This window comes from Elephantulus edwardii, unplaced genomic scaffold (assembly GCF_000299155.1).
Source record: "Elephantulus edwardii isolate Elephantulus edwardi_28Jun2011 unplaced genomic scaffold, EleEdw1.0 scaffold00025, whole genome shotgun sequence".
Classification (NCBI taxonomy): domain Eukaryota; kingdom Metazoa; phylum Chordata; class Mammalia; order Macroscelidea; family Macroscelididae; genus Elephantulus; species Elephantulus edwardii.
In genome coordinates this window covers 13,094,115-13,112,002 of record NW_006399775.1, presented here as the reverse complement: position 1 = coordinate 13,112,002, position 17,888 = coordinate 13,094,115, and the positions used below count along the sequence as shown (strand labels likewise).

At 40.1% G+C, this 17,888-nt stretch overlaps 1 protein-coding gene and 1 pseudogene across 1 annotated transcript in view; both read left to right on the top strand.

The window, feature by feature from the left end:
• TSSC1 (tumor suppressing subtransferable candidate 1) overlaps window positions 1–17,888 on the top strand; it is a 269,381-nt gene that overhangs the window by 129,624 nt on the left and 121,869 nt on the right. The window lies entirely within an intron of this gene.
• On the top strand, window positions 13,969–15,350 carry LOC102871967 (annotated as a pseudogene).

Sequence of the window (17,888 nt, the reverse complement as noted above, 5' to 3'; positions counted from 1 at the left end):
CCACTTCCTCACATGCTCCAGACTTCTGCCCCTGTAGCTGAGCTGGTTGAGGGTTTTGCCTGCTCCATCCACAGCCACGTGGCTGCTTACCTAGACCTTCTGGGTCATAAAGGCAATAGTGTGCCCAGAGCCCATTAAACTGGTAACTAGAAAAACAACAAAAAAAAGGATCCTTGTCTCTTTCACTGACCCTCTACCTTTCCAAACATGCCATCCCTTTCCAAGGAATAGCCTGTCCTAAAACATGCTCAAAGGATATGAAGTGAGACTTCACCATCCTCGCCTCTAAGTTCTGGCTGCACTATCTCCAAGACATAACTGTTCTTTTCATTGTCCATGGGATAGTCAGTGCTGTGTTTTTTTTTTGTTGTGGTGTTTTTTTTTTGTTTTTTTTTTTAGCAAAGATATCCATTCTTCTATCATCCTTGTTCATTGTCCAGCACTCAGCTGCAGAGCAGATAACTGAAAAGACTATAGCGTGAATCAGGAACACATTGGTCTTTAAGCTGATATCATTGCTCTTCAGGTCTTTGGAGAGGTCCCTGACAGCAGGCTTGTCCAAAACAGTACGTCTCCTGATCTCCTGAGTGTTGATACCTAGGATGTTGACTGGGGATCATAGCAACCCTAGAGAACTGTTACATAGGATTTCTCTGGGAGCTGTGGTGTCCTAATGAGTGTGCTTTCAACTTAAAGACATTTAGTTCTAACCTACTAGCTGCTTTGTGAGAGAAAGATGGATACTTTCCTGACTCTGAAAACCCACTTAGGGGCCAGATAGGAATTGGTTGCAACTTGAAGGCAATCAGTTGAAGTTGAATCAAGTAGAATTTTCATGAAAGCAAACAACCTCATTATTCTCCTGAAGATCTGCTGGGGTGGGGGTGGAGGGAGTGTCAAACCACCAACCATTTGGTTAGCAGTTGTGCATCACCAGATTCCTTTAGTTTTTGTAGGTGTTGCCAAATTACTTGCTGTTTACAGCGTCCAAGTTAATGTGTATGTCAGATTACTTTCTGTGTCAGATTGCTTTCATTAATTATAGGGATGGCTCGTAGGCAGGCATGGGAAATTGGGCAGAAGCACCCCCACAGACTCTCTCACTGCCTGAGCTGACCAGTCTGAACACAGACACACTGGAACCAGGTGCAGTCAAACTCTTTGATATACTTAGATGCTTTAGAAAGAATTGGACTTTTATCTTTAGTTGAGTTTTAGAGATAGATGTTTGTAGTTGGAGTCCAAGTTTATATAAATTGTGATTATTGATCTATTTGAGATAACTGATAAGTGAGAAATAGGCATATTAATTATATTGTTCAATCTACAGTAAGCTACTTAGGGAGATAAGTAGCTGCTGCCAAGTCACCTCTAACTCACAGGTATAACCTTAGGTACAAAAATGTTGCCTGTTGTATCATCCCCACAGTCACCAGTATGTTTGAGCCTTGTGGATATTGTGGCTTTTCATCTCACCAATATTTTCCCTCACCCATACTGGCTCTCTAATTCATCAAACCCTGCATCCTCCTCCACAGATTGATCTGGCTCATTGGTGGCCACGAAACAATAGACACAGAACTTGTGATCCACAAGGCTTTCATTAGCTAATTTTTGGAAGTAGCTTGCAAGGCCTTTTTTTCCTATTCTGTCTTATTATTTTTTTTTTCTTCTTTTTTCCCCCTGCCCCTGAAACCTATTCTTCCTGGGTGACAACAACATACAAGCCACCACATTATGGCAAATTGATAGATGAGTGGCAATTGGTATTTAATAGAGTGCAAAGTCTACAATATCTTTCTTTCCCAACAATGTAAGAATTTTAGAATACTTTAAATCACTTTCATCCCCCTTCCATCTTACCATTATTAATTTTACCTTTTGGACCTTTTTTTTTTTTAAAAAAAATTTTTTTTCCCCATTCCCACCCCTCTGCTGCCTCACCCATCTCCCCAGATCCTCATACACATTTTACTAGTTATCTATTTCTACAATAATGGTTTGTACAGTATTTGTCCTTATGGGACGGGTTAGTTCACTTAGCATAATGTTCTCTAGTCCTTTCTATGATAAGTAGTGGTTTACAAAATCGTTGCTCCTATGTACTGTGTAGTATTCCATATTGTATCATAATTTCTCAATCCATTCGATTGTGGTTAGACATTTGGGCTGTTTCCATGTTATTGCGGTGGTGATTAATGCTGCTTTGAACATTCGTATACAAGTCTCTGTTTGTGCCTCAGTTCTCATTTTCTCAGGGTATATTTCAAGCAGTGGAATAGGTGGGTCATATGGAATTTCTATGTTCAGCTTTTTGAGGAAATGCCTTTTGGACCATTTTGAACCTCAAACATAATATTGTAATTTTTATTCTTGTTATCCATAAAGATTCCAATGTTTTAAAAATGTTTGTCCTTTGTTTTTCTTTCCTTGTTTGATTTTTTTTCTTTCTTTGATTTTAGACTGTCTGGGATGATATTCCTTGTTTCTAGGTATAGCCTTAGAAAAGTCCTTTGTGAAGAGTTGTTTGGAGGTAAATTGTCATGAATTTCTTTATCCAACAATGTATTTTACAATATTAGTTCACTTGACTATATAACTCTGTCTTGACAATTTTGAGGTGTTTTTCTTTTCCTTTTTGGCTTTCTTTGCTGTCCTTAAGTCAGCTGTCATCCAATAGCAGAACACTGAAGTGGCTTTTAAGATTTTGTCTTTGTCTTTGATAGTCTTGTTTTCAATACAGTATGTCCAGGATTTAATTTTTTTAAAAAATTCTTCTACTTGCTAATAATTGGACATCTTACAGCAGGTAATTTGTGTAGTTAATTTTTCTTTAATGCTTTAAAATTTTGTTAAAATAGGTTTTTTGTTTGGCAGTTTTAACTAGACATATCGTAGACTCTACCAGTTTTCCCACCAAATTTCATTTTTTCTTTTCCATCTTTCTTTCTATGCTAAAATCTTGGAATTTTCCTTATATTTTTTAATTGATTAAATCTTACTAGTTGTTTCTTATCCACTATCAATTAGGCTCATATGAAACTTAGGCCAAGAAGATGTTGTCCAAGTAGAGAAAGGGAATGCTGCATGTTTTAAAATCAGGAAAGTTTGCATAATTGTTGTATCCATTCTCCATACCTACTTAATCTGTGTGCTGAGCAAATTATTCAGGAAACTGAACTCTATGAAGAAGACTGTGACATCAAGGTAAGAGGAAGACTCATCAACAACCTGCATTATTCAAGAAAAAAACTCCTTGCATGCTGAAAGTAAGGAGGACTTGAAACACTTCTACAGAAACAACTAAATACTGTAGCTCTCAATATTTATCACATCTCAACCTCATGAGGACAAAAATCCTTACCACTGGACCAATAGGCAACATTATAAGAGATGGAGAAAAGATTGAAATTGTCAACTATTTCATCTTAATGGATCCATAGTCAGCCCTCTTGGTACTAGCTGTCAGGAGGTCAGGATGCTTACTGAATTGGAAAAGCCCATTATCAAGGACCTCTCCAAATTACTCATGAGCAATGATGTCAGTTTGAATACTAAGGTGCTCCTGAGAGCTGGACAATGAATAATGATGATGAAGAAGAATTGATGCCTTTGAGATGTAGTGTTGGAGAAGAGCATTGACTAATCCATGACTGCCAAAAGAATAAACAGATATGTCTTAGGAAAAGTGCAGCCAGTGTCCTTCTTGGAGGTAAGGATGGCAAAGCTTTTTTCTCATATACTTTGGGCATATTGCAAAGATAGGCTATTCCTAGAAGGGGATATCATACAATGAAAACATAACTTACCGAAACCTCTGGGAAACAGCAAAAGCAGTAATCAGAGGCCAATTTATAGCATAAGCAAACAAAAGGCAGGAAAAAAATGACCATTGAGTCTCTAACCCAACAGCTCCAACAAATTGAAAAAGAACAGCAAGAAAAACCCTCTAAAAAACGGAACTTATAAAAATTAAAGCAGAAATAAATGAGATAGAAAACAAAAAACAATTGAAACCACCAACAAAACAAGGAGTTGGTTTGAAAAGGTCAATAAAATTGACAAACCAGTAGCAAAACTAAGAAAAGAATGAAAAGAAACAAATAATCCAAATAAGAGATGAAACAGGCAACATCACAACAGAACTAACTAAAATGAAAAGGCTAACGTTGGAATATTATGAGTATAGTTTATACTCAAACAAACATGAAAACCTAGAGGAATTGGACAAATACTTAGATATGCACAACCTACCTAAACTGATAAACATACAAAAATCAATTGGATTACTCTACAGTGACAATGAGAAAACAGAACTGGAGCTTAAAAAAACAATACACTTCACAATTGCTAATCACAAGATAAAATATCTGGTAGTAAATCTAACCAGAAGCACAAAGGATCTATTCAAAGAAAATTACAAAATATTACGACAAGAAACAAAAAGAGACCTGGAAAAGTAGAAGAATATCCCTTGCTCGTGGATAGGAAAACTCAATATTGTGAAAATGGCAATACTACCAAAGGCAATGTAAATGTTCAATGCAATCCCAATACAAATACCAATCCCATTTTTCAAGGAGATGGAAAAGGCAATCTCCAGTTTCATTTGGAATGGAAAGACGCCCCGAATAAGCAAAGCACTCCTTAAAAAATAGAAAAAAAGGTAGGAGGTATCTCACTCCCTGATTTCAAATCCTACTACACTGCCATGATGGTCTTACAGGTATAATGACAGACACATAGATCAATGGAATGGAATAGCAAATTCAGAAATTAGCCCTTCTACTTATGGTCAATTGATTTTTGACAAAGAGATGAAATCCATTAAATGGGGAAACGACATCCTTTTTAACAAATGGTGCTGGCAAAATTGGAAAACTACCTGTAGAAAACTCAAGCAATGTCCATTCCTCACTCCATACACAAAAACCAACTCAAAATGGATCACGGACCTAGGGCTAAAACCAAGGACTGTATATTTCATTTAAAAAAAGCATGGAAGAACTCTAGTAATCCTAATCCACAACATAAACAGTCTTCCAAGCATCCTGAAACATCTACAACCATGAGAGGATGAAATAGATGAATGGAACCTTTTAAGAATCAAATCCCTATGCACATCCAAAAACTTCTCCAACAGAGTAAAAAGGGAAGCCACAGACTGGGAAAAAAAATTTGGTAATGACATGTCCGATAAGGGACTTATATCTAGAATTTATAAAATACTTGAACATCACAACAAGATAAAGGTAAATAACCCAGTTGAAAAATGGGCAGAGGATATGAACAGACACTTCACCAAAGATGACATTCAGATGTCCAACAAACACATGAAGAATGCTCAAAATCCCTAGCTCTAGGAGAGATGCAAATCAAAACAACTATGAGATATCATCTCACCCCAGTAAGAATAACAAAATTAAACAGAGCAGCAAACAATAAATGATGGCGAGGTTGTGGAGAAACTGGAACCCTTATTCATTGTTGGTGGGAGTGTGAAATGGTGCAACCACTATGGAAAGCAGTGTGGCACTTTCTCAAAAAGTTGCAAGTAGAAATACCATTTGACCCAACAATTCCACTACTGGGAATATACACTAAAGAAACCATAACTGCCACCCAGGCAGATATATGCACACCCATGTTTATTGCAGCTTTGTTCACAATAGCAAAGAGCTGGAAACAATCCAAATGCCCATCAACAAATGAATGGATAGAGAAGCTGTGGTATATTCACACAATGGAATACCATGCTACATTGAAAAAACAAGGAACTCATGCAATATTATTCAAAATGGATGACCCTGGAGGATATTATGCTCAGTGAAATATCTCAGTCGAAAAAGGACAAATACTTCATAGTCCCACTGTTATAGAATGGTATTAGAAACAGGGTTGGGGTGAGACTGAGAAAAATTGGATAAATTATGTGCACTGCATTGAAACGGATGAGGAAGAGAATAGTTTAAAAGCGATATATGATTGGGTATTATGGTTATGAGAAGACTCCAGAATGAAGGGTACATAGTGGAGTGTACTCAGTGGTGGGGGGTATTGTATACCAGTGAAGGAATTTTTCTTTTAGTTTTCAAAGAGAAAAGTGAACTTGGGTGGAGGGGTGGGCAGGAAGAAAAATGCAACAATGAATGATTGGAAATCCAAAATCTCTGTAAATATTCATTAAAATTAATAAAATAAAATTTAAAAAAAGAAAGGATATCATGCTTGTAAAGGTGGAGTGGTCAGCAAAAGAGTGGAAGACCCTCAGTGAGATGGCTGACAGAGTGAGTGCTGCAATAGGCTGCAGTGTGTCAAAGATGATGAGGATGGCACTGAAGAGGACAGAGTTCAAATCTGTTCTTCCTGGGGTCACTGTGAGTTCTACTTGACCTAACAGCACCTAATAACAACAACAGCAACAAACAACAACAACAACATTTAATTTACCAACTGAGATTTCTATTTTAACACTGGTCCAGGCATCTTATTCTTCTTCAAATGTTCTTTATTAGGTTTTTAAAAAATTTTAATTGTGGTTTGTGTGAAATTGGTTAGTTTTGATAATCTCTTGGTCCTTGCTCATAATTTTTGTTCCAACATTTCCTTAAAAACCAATAATTTAAAGATTTCACTCTCTGACAATATTTGAATTTTAGTCCTAGGACTTGTTTTTTTGTTTAGTTTTCACTCAGAATCACCATAATCTTTGTGAATTTTAAGACTTATTTACTCATATTTAATTTACTTATTTCTGTAGAGCTGTAGTTGGAATAAGTTAGATTCTGCAAGGTTTTTATTTGATTAAAAATCAGGTGTGAACTGTTCGGTAATTTTGTGTGGATCATAACAGTTTATGGCTAACACTGAGAAGAGTAGGAATCCTAGAGCACTTAATTGTGCTCATGTGAATCCTATACCTAGACCAGGAACTGTTGTGTTAACAGAACAAGGGAACACTGTTTTTGTTATGTGCCATTGAGTCACCTGTGACTCATAGCGACCCTACGTACAACAGCCCTAAACTCTGCTCTGTTCTGTGCCAATCTCACTGTCTCCAACACACCTAGCCCCACCGCCCCAGTCACTGAATCATTCCACTTCATAGAAGGTCTTCCTCTCTGGTGCTCTCCCTTCACCCTCCCAAGCATGATGTCCTTCTCCACGGACTGGTCCATCCTTGCAACATGTCCATGTCAGACATGGTTTAAAATTAAGAAGGGAGTGCTTCAGAATTTTATTCTCTCTCTATACCTATTCAATCTGTGTTGTTGTTGTTAAGTGCCATCGAGTCGCAGGTGACTCATAGCCACCCTATGAAGGAGAGTCCTTGATGCTTGGGTGCCTTTTATCCTCTCTCCAGGTTCATAGGGTTTCAGGAGGCAAGCTGTTATGGAAATGGATGCTACTTATGCTGAGCAAATTATTTGAGAAGCTGGATTCTATGAAGAGGAATGTGGCATCAGGATGTCAGGGAGACTCTTCAATAACCTGCTTTATGCTGATGGCACAACTTTGCTTGCTGAGAGTGAGGAGGACTTGAAGTACTTGCTGTAGAAGATAAAAAAAAATATAGCCTTCAATATGGATTGCATCTCAATGTCAAGAAAACAAAGATTCTTACCACTGGGCCAATACGCAGCATCATGATATGTGGAGAAAAAAATTCAAACTGTCAACAACTTCATCTTACTTGGATCCATAATCAACACCCTTAATACCAACAGTCAGGAAATCAGGAGACATATTGCATTGGGAAAGTCTGCAGTCAAGGACCTTTCCAAACTATTGAGGATTAAGGAAGTCAGTTTGAGGACAAAGTGCATCTAATTTAGTCCATGGTTTTTCTAATCATTTGGTCTGCATCTGAGAGCTGGACAATGAATAAGAATGACAGAGAAGAATTGATGCCTGCCTCTGAGCTGTGGTGTTGGAGAATAGCACTGTATGTCCCATGGACTGTCAAAAGAACAAATAAATATGTTTTGAAGATGGTACAGCCTGAGTGTTCTTTGGAAGTAAAGATCCTGAAGCTTCACCTCACATACTTGGGGCATTTTTCTAGGACAGGCTGTTCCTCTGAGAGGGACATCATACTCGTAAAGGTGGAATCAGTGAAGGAAGAGGACGACTCTCAACCTGATGGATTGTCATGGTGACTGCCACAGTGTATCAGTAAGTGCGAGGATGGCTCAGGATAGGACAGAGTGCAGATCTGTTGTTCAAAGTGTTACTGTGAATAGTACTCGACTCAACAGCACCTAACAATAACAAAAAACCAAATCTGTAGAAATCCTGTGGGAACGTTTCCTCAGAAAGGATTTGCTTTTATTTCTGTCATGTATTTCTTGTTATTTTTCATGGTGTCAAGTTGGAACTTAACTCATAGCTGACCCCCAAGCAAGTTTTCAGGATTCTATATTACATAGGATATTACCCGTCTTTCTACAGGGGAGCAGTTGGTGGATTTGAACCATGTGCCTTTAGGTTGGCATTACAATTTCTTTCCACTAGGGCACCAGTTCTCTCTGCTACTTACTTTTTATTGTTATGCGCCATCAAGTCAGAACCAACTTATAGCTGCACTTCCATCAGGTTTTCAGTAAATTGCACTGATTACGTGTCTGTCTCCTGCAGAGCACCTGGTGAATTTGAACTGCGTGCTTTTGCACTGGTAGATCAGTTCCTACCACTGAGCAATCAGAGTTCCTCGGGATGTACTTGCAGGTGCTTTCGAATTGACCATGACCCATAGCAATCTTATTAACAGCAGATTTGTCCTTACACCTTGCCCTGTCCTGTACAACCCTCATCATCTCTGAGACACCTAAGCCCATTGTTACAGTCACTTTGCCAATCCATCATGTTGAGGGTCTTCCTCTTTTCAATGACACTCTCCTTTACCAAGCATGATGTCTTTTTCCAAACCATAGCCTCTCTGTGCATTGTTCCATGCTTCAGGTACAAATGTCAAACTGCCTAGTAGCCCTTCCTGTCTAATATCATTCACTCTGAACTTTTCCCCCCTCTGAATTTCTCATGCTAATTAATGTTATGGCCATTCTTTTCTATATCTAGTTGAGTTTATCAGTCAGGGTCAAAGAAACATACCACATATTTTGTACAAAGAAGATGTGATATAGAGAACTGGGAATACAGACAAAAAGGGGATGTGAAACAACACAGGCTTTAGTTATTACAGAAAGCATCTATTACCTCTACCCTGAGGAACAGAAGGAAAAGATGATATTATTATAGGAGCTTAAGGAGAGAGCCTGCATAGCACCTATTCTGCATACTTTGGGGTCACTAGCTGAGCTTCGTAGTATAGATCTCCCTCAGAATTTCCTTTGTAATCAGTGCTCCTTTGTGGGCATGCGACACAGATATATAACGCTTATTTTGAATGGTCTATCAACATAGCTTCCTTGTTTTTATCCCTTTTACAGTGATTGACACAAAGCTGGTTCCTAAGATGCAGCAGTTAAAAGATGTCTCAAATATCCAGCTTTTTCAAAGTTTTTTGCAACTCTGTCTTCCTCAAAATCAACTCATGCTCTTTCAGTACTCTATCTCCTGTCTTCAGATTCTGTAATTCATTATAAGCATCTCACAGAACTCATAAACCATTAAGAAAAGGGCTCCCACAGTTATTAAGTCTTGAATCTATAGATCAGGCTTCTCCTCACTCACATGGTTGCATAAGTGACAAGTGCAACTCCACTAGTCAGATGACAGGTTGTTGGCTTACAAGGTTGCAGATGCTGGAAAATCAGGTCAGATGATAGACTACTGACTCAAGAGCTGTTAAGTCAGATGGTGATGAGTCAGATGCTGCATCAAGAGCAAGAGAGGGGGACCCTTGGCAGAACATTATATATTTGTGTATGTGTGTGTATGGATATGCAATATGCATGGTCCAGGCAGCATCAGAAGAAGATGGAAGAAATACACAGAATTGCTGTGCCAAAAGGAACTGGTTACCACTGAAAAATAATTATCACTGAAGAATTTTAGGAAGTACCTTATGAACAAAAGACAGTGCTAGGGAAAGAAGAAATTCAAACTGCATTGAAGGTATTGACAAAAAATAAGGCCTCAGGAATTGATAGGATGCCAATTGACCTCCAACGATCCAATACAGCCCTGGATGTGCTCACCAGCCTATGTCAGGAAATGTGGATGACAACTGCCTTGCCAACTGACTGCAAGAGATCCATATTTGTTGCTATTCCTAAGAAAGGTGATCCAACAGAATGTGGAAATGATGAAACAAATATTTTGCAAGCAAAATATTGCTGAAGATCATAAAAAAATCACTAAAACATTGACAGCGTACTGCTAGAAGTTCAAAGCTGGGTTTAGAAGAGGCCATGGCACCAGGGATGTTATATTACTGACAATAGATGGATCCTGGCTGAAAGCAGAGAATACCAGAAGAATGTCTTTTATTGATGATGCAGAGGCATTTAACTGTGTGAGTAATAGCACGTTGAGAAAGCTATGAATCCTCAAACACTTAGAGCTCATGTGAAACCTAGACCTAGACCAGGAAGCTGTTGTCAGAACAGAATAAGGGAACACTGTGGTTTAAAACTAGAACTGGGTTGTATCCTTTCTCTACATCTATTCACTCTGTATCAGAGTGGATCATTTGAGAAACTGAGATTTATGAAAAAGAATGTGATATCAGGATTATATTAGCACATCAACAACCTGTTCTATGCAGATGACTCACTTTGGTTGCTGAAAGTGAGGAAGATTTGAAACACTGCAGAAAATCAAATACAGGCTTCAATATGGATTGCATCTCAATATCAAGAACATAAACTTCTTCACAAATGTATTGATAGGCAGCATCATGATAGATAAAGATTGAAACTGCCAGTGACTTTATCATACTCGGATCCACAATCAACACCCTTGGTACCAACAGTCAGGAGATCAGGAGATATATGGTATTTAGTCACATCTACTGTCAAGGATCTCTCCAAATTACTAAGGAGCAATGATGTCAGTTTGAAGACTAAATTGTGGCCTGTTTCAGTTCATGGCTTTTTCAGTCACATGCTATGCATCTGAGAACTGGACAATGAATGAGGATAACAGAAGAATAATTGATATCTTTGAGTTATGGTGTTGGAAGAGAGTACCAAATATCCCATAGGTTGCCAAAAAAGCAAATATATATCATTTGAAAAGTACAGCCAGAGTGCTCCTTGGAGGCAAGGATGATGAAACTTTGTCTAACATATTTAGATCATGTTTCTAGGAGAAGCTGTTCTTGGAAAAAGATGTCATGTTTGGAAAGGTAAACAGAAAAGAGCAAAACCCTTGACCAAAAGAATTGACAATGACTGCAAAAATGGGCTTACCCGTGTCAGAAATGATAAGGGTGGCACAGGATATGACAGTGTTCGGATCTGTTGTTCAGTGGGTTGTACTGGACTCAGCAGCAACTAACAATAACAACATATGTAACAGACCAAACCTCTTAAAGAAACTCTTCTTACTTGATCAAGGTGACGCAAAGATGTGACTTGATAAAGAGGGATAGGGTGGTTACTTGAGTCACTTCCTTTGTAAGGTGGTGATTCAAGATACATCCCACTCTAATGCTACCTTAACAAAAGAGTTGCAACTTACTACCAAATACTCTCTAACAAAGCATAAAATGGAAGAAAAGCACATCAGACCACAAAATGAATGAGTACGCTATTACATAACTGCCAAATCATATTATCACATGACCACCAATGCACTAAAAACTAGCCTAGTCAAGTTGACATATAACTTGAACCACCCATACAGCATATTTGCATTAACAACAGGCTATCCAGACCCCTTGGTAAGTCACAGACATATATTTATATGAGTCTTCCCCATCATTATCTATCTATAAAGATTGTGGTTTTTAAAAGGGCCATCTAAAGTCATTTACTGCATCACCATTCCTATTTCAGTTATTTTTAAGTTCTTGATCATTTGGCCAAAGTGTAAATCAAAATCAATTGTTGTTGTGTACTGTCAAGTGAGAACCAGCCCATAGCTGATTCTATGATGGGTTTTCAGAGGCAGTTGATCTTGTGGGAGGAGATCACCCATCCTCTTCCTGTGAGCAGCTGGTGAATTCAAACCACGTGCCTTTGGGATTGCAGCACAACTTCTTAGTACTAGGACACCAGAGGTCCTTCAAGATTTTATCTATTGAGACAATTTGTCTTTACCAGTTTCTTTCATGGATTGCCTGTTTAGAGCTGAGATGCTGTAGCAGCCCACTTCCCGTTCATGACAGCTTATCCGAAGCCAACAGGAAGTTTTATCTGCAGAATATCTGCAAACTGACAGGAAGTTTTTCTTCCTTACTCACCTGGCCATAAGGAATTAACTCTCTGAGATTAAAGGAATGTCTACAGAGAGGAGGAAATGCAACACCCACCAGGTGCTGTAGGAAATCTGAGCCACCTAGTTATGCAGCTTATGTGTGCTTTCAGGACCTGTTTGTCCTAATTTTATGTGAAAGAAGTGACATTTCCGTTTGATGACAGTGTGCTGCTGCAGATGGATCAGATAACATCCTTTTTCTGATGGACACCTCAATTTGCAGAGCATTTGGCTATCCCATGATAAAAGGTCAAGTAACATATCGATGATCTATATCTTCAAATGAAAATGTTGTTATTGTGGGCTGTCAGGAACTGACTGACCAAGAGTTGACCCTCCAACAGATTTTCAGAGGCAGTAAATCACAGCAGAAGGAGATTGCTTATACTTCTTTCTTAGAGCAGCTGTTGAATTTGAACCGCATGTTTTGGGGATTGTAGTTCACTTCTTATCACAAGGCCACCAAAGCTCCAATAGTACTACATCTCGCACTGAAAATTGTCTACAGCTCCATACGACATTCTTACTTGCTATTGACCCTTTGTGTACCAGTGAAAATGGTAGGTGTCTCAACCTATTAAAGAACTTACTTTTTTCCCCCTTCCTCACGTTTTAATTCATATGCATTGTATTTCACAGTTTCATTCATTATGTTTCATGCAATCATTCCTGGCCACTATATATTATTTTTTATAAAATTAATCACTCTTGAACTGTGCCCACCATTACTCCGTCTTTTTAGATCCCCGCCAGATCTTTCCCATTTCTTTTACTCTCTCCCTCTACCCACCAAATCATGACTCTGTGATTCTCCCTACCCATCCTCACACCTCTGCTCTACCCCTCCCCCACTCAGCCCTCCATACACATTTTACTAATTACCCTTCTGTTTTTACAATAATGGTTCTATGTAGTGTTTGCATTTATGAGACTGAGTTAGTTCACTCAGCACAATACTCTCCAGTCTCTCCCAGCTACTGTAGTATCTTTTTTTAATTATTGCTCCTGAGTTCTACATAGTATTCTATCATGTCGATTTTCCACAAGAACCTTCTTTCAGTGTGCGTTCCTCTCAGAACTGTCATTCTTACATGTTCCTATAAGGGAGCAGCACAATCAGCGTGCGTGATTTAAAAGGGCCTTCCAAAAGATGACCCTCTTTACTGGCAAATATATCCCGTGTTTCAGATCCCTGGACCCTTAGGAACTTCCAGGAAATAATGGGTGGTCTTTCCACCCTGCACCTTTGTTTTACTAAACCACCTATCAGTAGGTCTACCCATCATGAGATCATTAATGTGATGGATCTATGTGTTCTCCTCTCAGTATAATCAAGCCTTCTGTGGACTAGATTAAGGATTCATGAAACTAGACCCTGAAACCAGAAAACATGTCAAACAGTTGTTGTCTGTTGTGTAGTTCTAACCAACCCATAGCTGATCCTCCAGCAGGTTTTCAGAGACAGTAAATCATACAGGATGAGATTGCTTATTTTTCTTTGGAGAAGTGCTTTCCTTGGTGTCGGGAGCATGATTCCTTCCCACTAATTCCTTAAGTTACCAGTGCTTTGTCAAACAGGACTCCATGTGGTAGACCATGTCCTTCGCCAGCCTCGACAAAGCTGTACAATCTTGTCACCGTTCTAGATATCAGTTGCCTGGGCCAGAGCAGCCCAGCCTCACCTGCTGCAGCACCAAGTGGATGTTTACCAAAAACACTGTGAGGCCTTCAGCTGGCATGTGGTCATCATGGATGGGCACAACATTGAGGAGCTGTGCACGGTCCTGTTGTGCAAGCCAACAGCCATCATTGTAAAGACCATCAAGAGCCGAGGATTACGGGCATAGAAGATAGAGTCTTGGCATGTGAAGGTGTTACCCAAGACCATGGCTGATCAGACCATCCAAGAAATCTACAGCCTGATCCAAAGTAAGAAGATGATCCTGGCCATGCCTCTGCAGGAGGATGCTGCGTCAGTGGATATCAACATCTAGATGCCAACCCCGCCCAGCTACAAAACTGAGGACTACATAGCTACCCTCAAGGCCTATGGGCAGACCCTGGCTGAGCTGCGGCAGTGACTGAGTCTTTGCCCTGGACAGGGACACCAGGAATTCCATTTTCTCTGATCTTTTAAAAAAAGAACACCCAGACCACTTCACTGAGGGCTACATTGCTGGGCAGATGATGGTGAGCATCGCCATGGGCTGTGCCACTCACCTTTCTGCAGCACCTTCACAGCCCTCTTCACATGCACCGTCTACCAGATTCGCGTGTCAACCTTCCCTGAGAGCATGATCAACTTGTGTGGTTCCCACTGCGATGTGTCCATCGAGGAGGATGGACCCTCTTCAGATGGCCCTGGACAATCTGGCTATGTCCTGGTTTATCCTCAATGGAATGATTTTTATCTCACTGATGGAGTGTCTACAGAGGAGCCAGTGGAATTAACAGCCAATACAAAGGGCATCTGCTTCATCCAGACCAGCTGCCCCCAAAATGCCTTCCTCTCTGACAGCAGTGAGGAGGTCCAGGTCAGACAAGCCAAGGTGGTGCTAAAGAACAGGGGTGACCAGGTGACCGTGATCAGAGCTAGGGTGATACTGCTTGAGGCCTTGCCACTGCTGAACTGCTGCAGAAGGAGAAGATCAACATCCGTGTGGTGGACCCTTTCACCATCACCCCCTGCATCGAAAACTCATTCTTGACAGGCTACCAAGGGCAGGATCCTCATGGTGGAGGACCATCATTATAAAGGTGGCATAGGTGAGGCAGCATGTGGTGCTGTGATGGTCAAGCCTGGTGTCACAATTACCAGCTTGGCTATCAGCCGGGTACCAAGGAGAGGAAGTCCGACGGTGCTGCTAAAGATGTTTGACACTGACAAGGATGCCATCGTACAGGCTGTGAAGGAACTTGTCACCAAGTCCTGGGGCGTAGTAAGGTGTGGGATAGGGCATTCCTGAGAGTTCTGACAAAGGTGCTCAAAGATGTACTGAGAGGAGTACTTAATATATTTTTTGATGAGGGAAAAAAGAATAACTAAGATATAACAAAACTATATGGTACCCTAAGACTGAGAAAAGGTACTCAGGAAAAATGTGGAAGTTCAAACCTCACTGGAGAAAGTCTTACATGGTCTACAAGATAGATAATTTGCTGGTGTAGCTTGTTTAGAACTGGTTATAGACAAGCAGCAGTAGGTGGGGAGCAAACTTGTAGCAGCTGGTAGAGTGCAGTGGGACTGAGGAGAGGGAAGAATCCTTTAGGCTACAGGCCAGATAAGGATGAGCCATACAGGGAGCTCACAGATAGTGACAGCTGTCTGTGAACCCTATGAGAAGGGGTCTGTATGCAGGGTCTGTAGAGGGAACCAGGACACCCACACAGATGCAAAGTCTTTAAGTATAAGTATAGGTTGGAGGCCTGCTGGAGTTGGGAAACCAGGGTACTAGCTCTGTGGTGAGCTGGCCGCAGAAAGATTATCATTAGCCTAAACTAGCAGAGTTGCTGAAGGGTGTCCATCTGAGTCCATGACTGTTGGTGTCTTCTACCAAACATCCTCTAGCCCCATCACACCAAACTCCCACACAGCTCTCTTAGTTTCACTGTGCAAACCTCCTGCAATGTCTAAAGAGAAAACTAAGCATTGTACCCCATTTAAAGGAATGATGCTCAAAGGAATTTAGTTTATTACAGGACATACAGGGAACTTTGATAGGCATAGTTGGTAGGAAGTTGAACTGCCCATCCAAAAGTTACACTTTATATGTGGTGGGAATTCACTAGTAGCTTTGCAGGAGAAGGAAGGATGGGGAATCTCCCATATAATTTACAGCCTCTAAAAACTCTCTGAAAGATCAACTACGGGTCAGTTCTAGCTTAATGTTAGTGAAATGAGGGGAGCATATTGGAAGGTGCATTCAAGACTGAGGGTAGTATGTTGATAACTGATACAAATGTCAGCAGACGTCTTCTGTAAAGGGTCATATAGTAGCTTTTGGCATTGTGAGCCTCAGAAATCTCTTTCTCATATAAAACTCGTTGTCCCTCATCGACCAAATCCTGGATTCTTATTATGGCAGGGACGAGAGGGTATTGATAAAGGTTTGAGGCAAGATGATGCCCCTGATGATTCAAATTGTTAACATGCTTGGCTATTAACCAAAAGATTGAAAGTGTGAGCCCATCCAGAGGCATCTTGGACAAAAGGCCTGTGGTCTACTGAAAAATCAGCCATTGAAAACTCTATTGAGCTAAACACTACTCTGATAATTTTATGTTCACCGTAAGTTGAAATCTCCTTAATCACAGTAAGCAGTATTGGCGGTGGTTGAGGCAAGAAGGTGAACACGTATTTATTTTCCCCCCCAGGGGATCAGGAACTTCCTCTGGTGGTTTTTCCATAATGACATAGTAGTGAAAATAAAGCAGTAGATCAGTTTTTGTGTATCAGATCAGGGCTGTGATGTTTGGCACTGTAACGATAGCATGTCTGAAAGAGCACCTCTGATTGGAGTCACATACCTGATTAAGTTTATGCCACTCTACTGTCATTCTCCAGGAACCTTTTGCCTGCTACATAGGCCAAACAGGTGTGTTTATTGCGGCTAAGAGAAGAATCAACACTCTAGCTTCCTTGAAGACTGATAGTAGCCCTAATCTCTCCCACTTCTGCTATTATTGCAATGTTGACTTTAGTTTACTATTTTGATAGGAAGTGGAACTTCCGAGGGGTTTCCATCTGCTCCTTCCTATCATAATTGGTTCTGGAATCAGTGTGTGGAATGTTTGTGGAGATTCTGCCAATGCCAAGGATGTCTATTCTAGTTTTACCTTAAGGAGTAGGGGAAGTGATTATAAATTGTATATGCTGACTCCACTGAGTCCACAATGAGATAGGTAGGCTTGAGCCACAACTCCTACATCCTCATTTTGCCTGTTAATCTATAGTTGAATCTCCTGGGATTAGCAAGAATTCAAGATCTTGGTAGCATTTCTCAAATGTCTGAAAATTGCCTTTCTCCATCTTGCAGTTATCCTGTAAGACAGTCAGAGGTTCTTACAGGGAAGGGTTTCAGGAAAATCTGTAAGATATATTTATGACAGTGTTAAAGATTTCTTCTTCAAAGGTATTCTTGTGTCTGTGAATTAGGTTTTGACAACTGAGTGAGTCTTTGACTTTCAATTGTGGTAACTTAAGTCAGATTTAATCACCCACAAATGCCCTAACCCGCCCAACCTTTGAATTTTCCCAATAATATTTTATTAGCCTCCCTATAGCTTTATAATTTCTCTCCCTACCCCTCGCTCACGTGTGCACCCTCCTCCCCGCCACACTGCTGAAGATCATTTTAAGTTAAAATATTCTGAGTGGAATATCATTCCAGTGCCCACCTTGTGTCTGACACAGCTATGACCAGTCAGATTCTGCAGTTTCTTAATCCCTCCATCCTGAATTGGAAGCTGAAATCAAGGAGTTTATCTGAATGATGGCATCACCC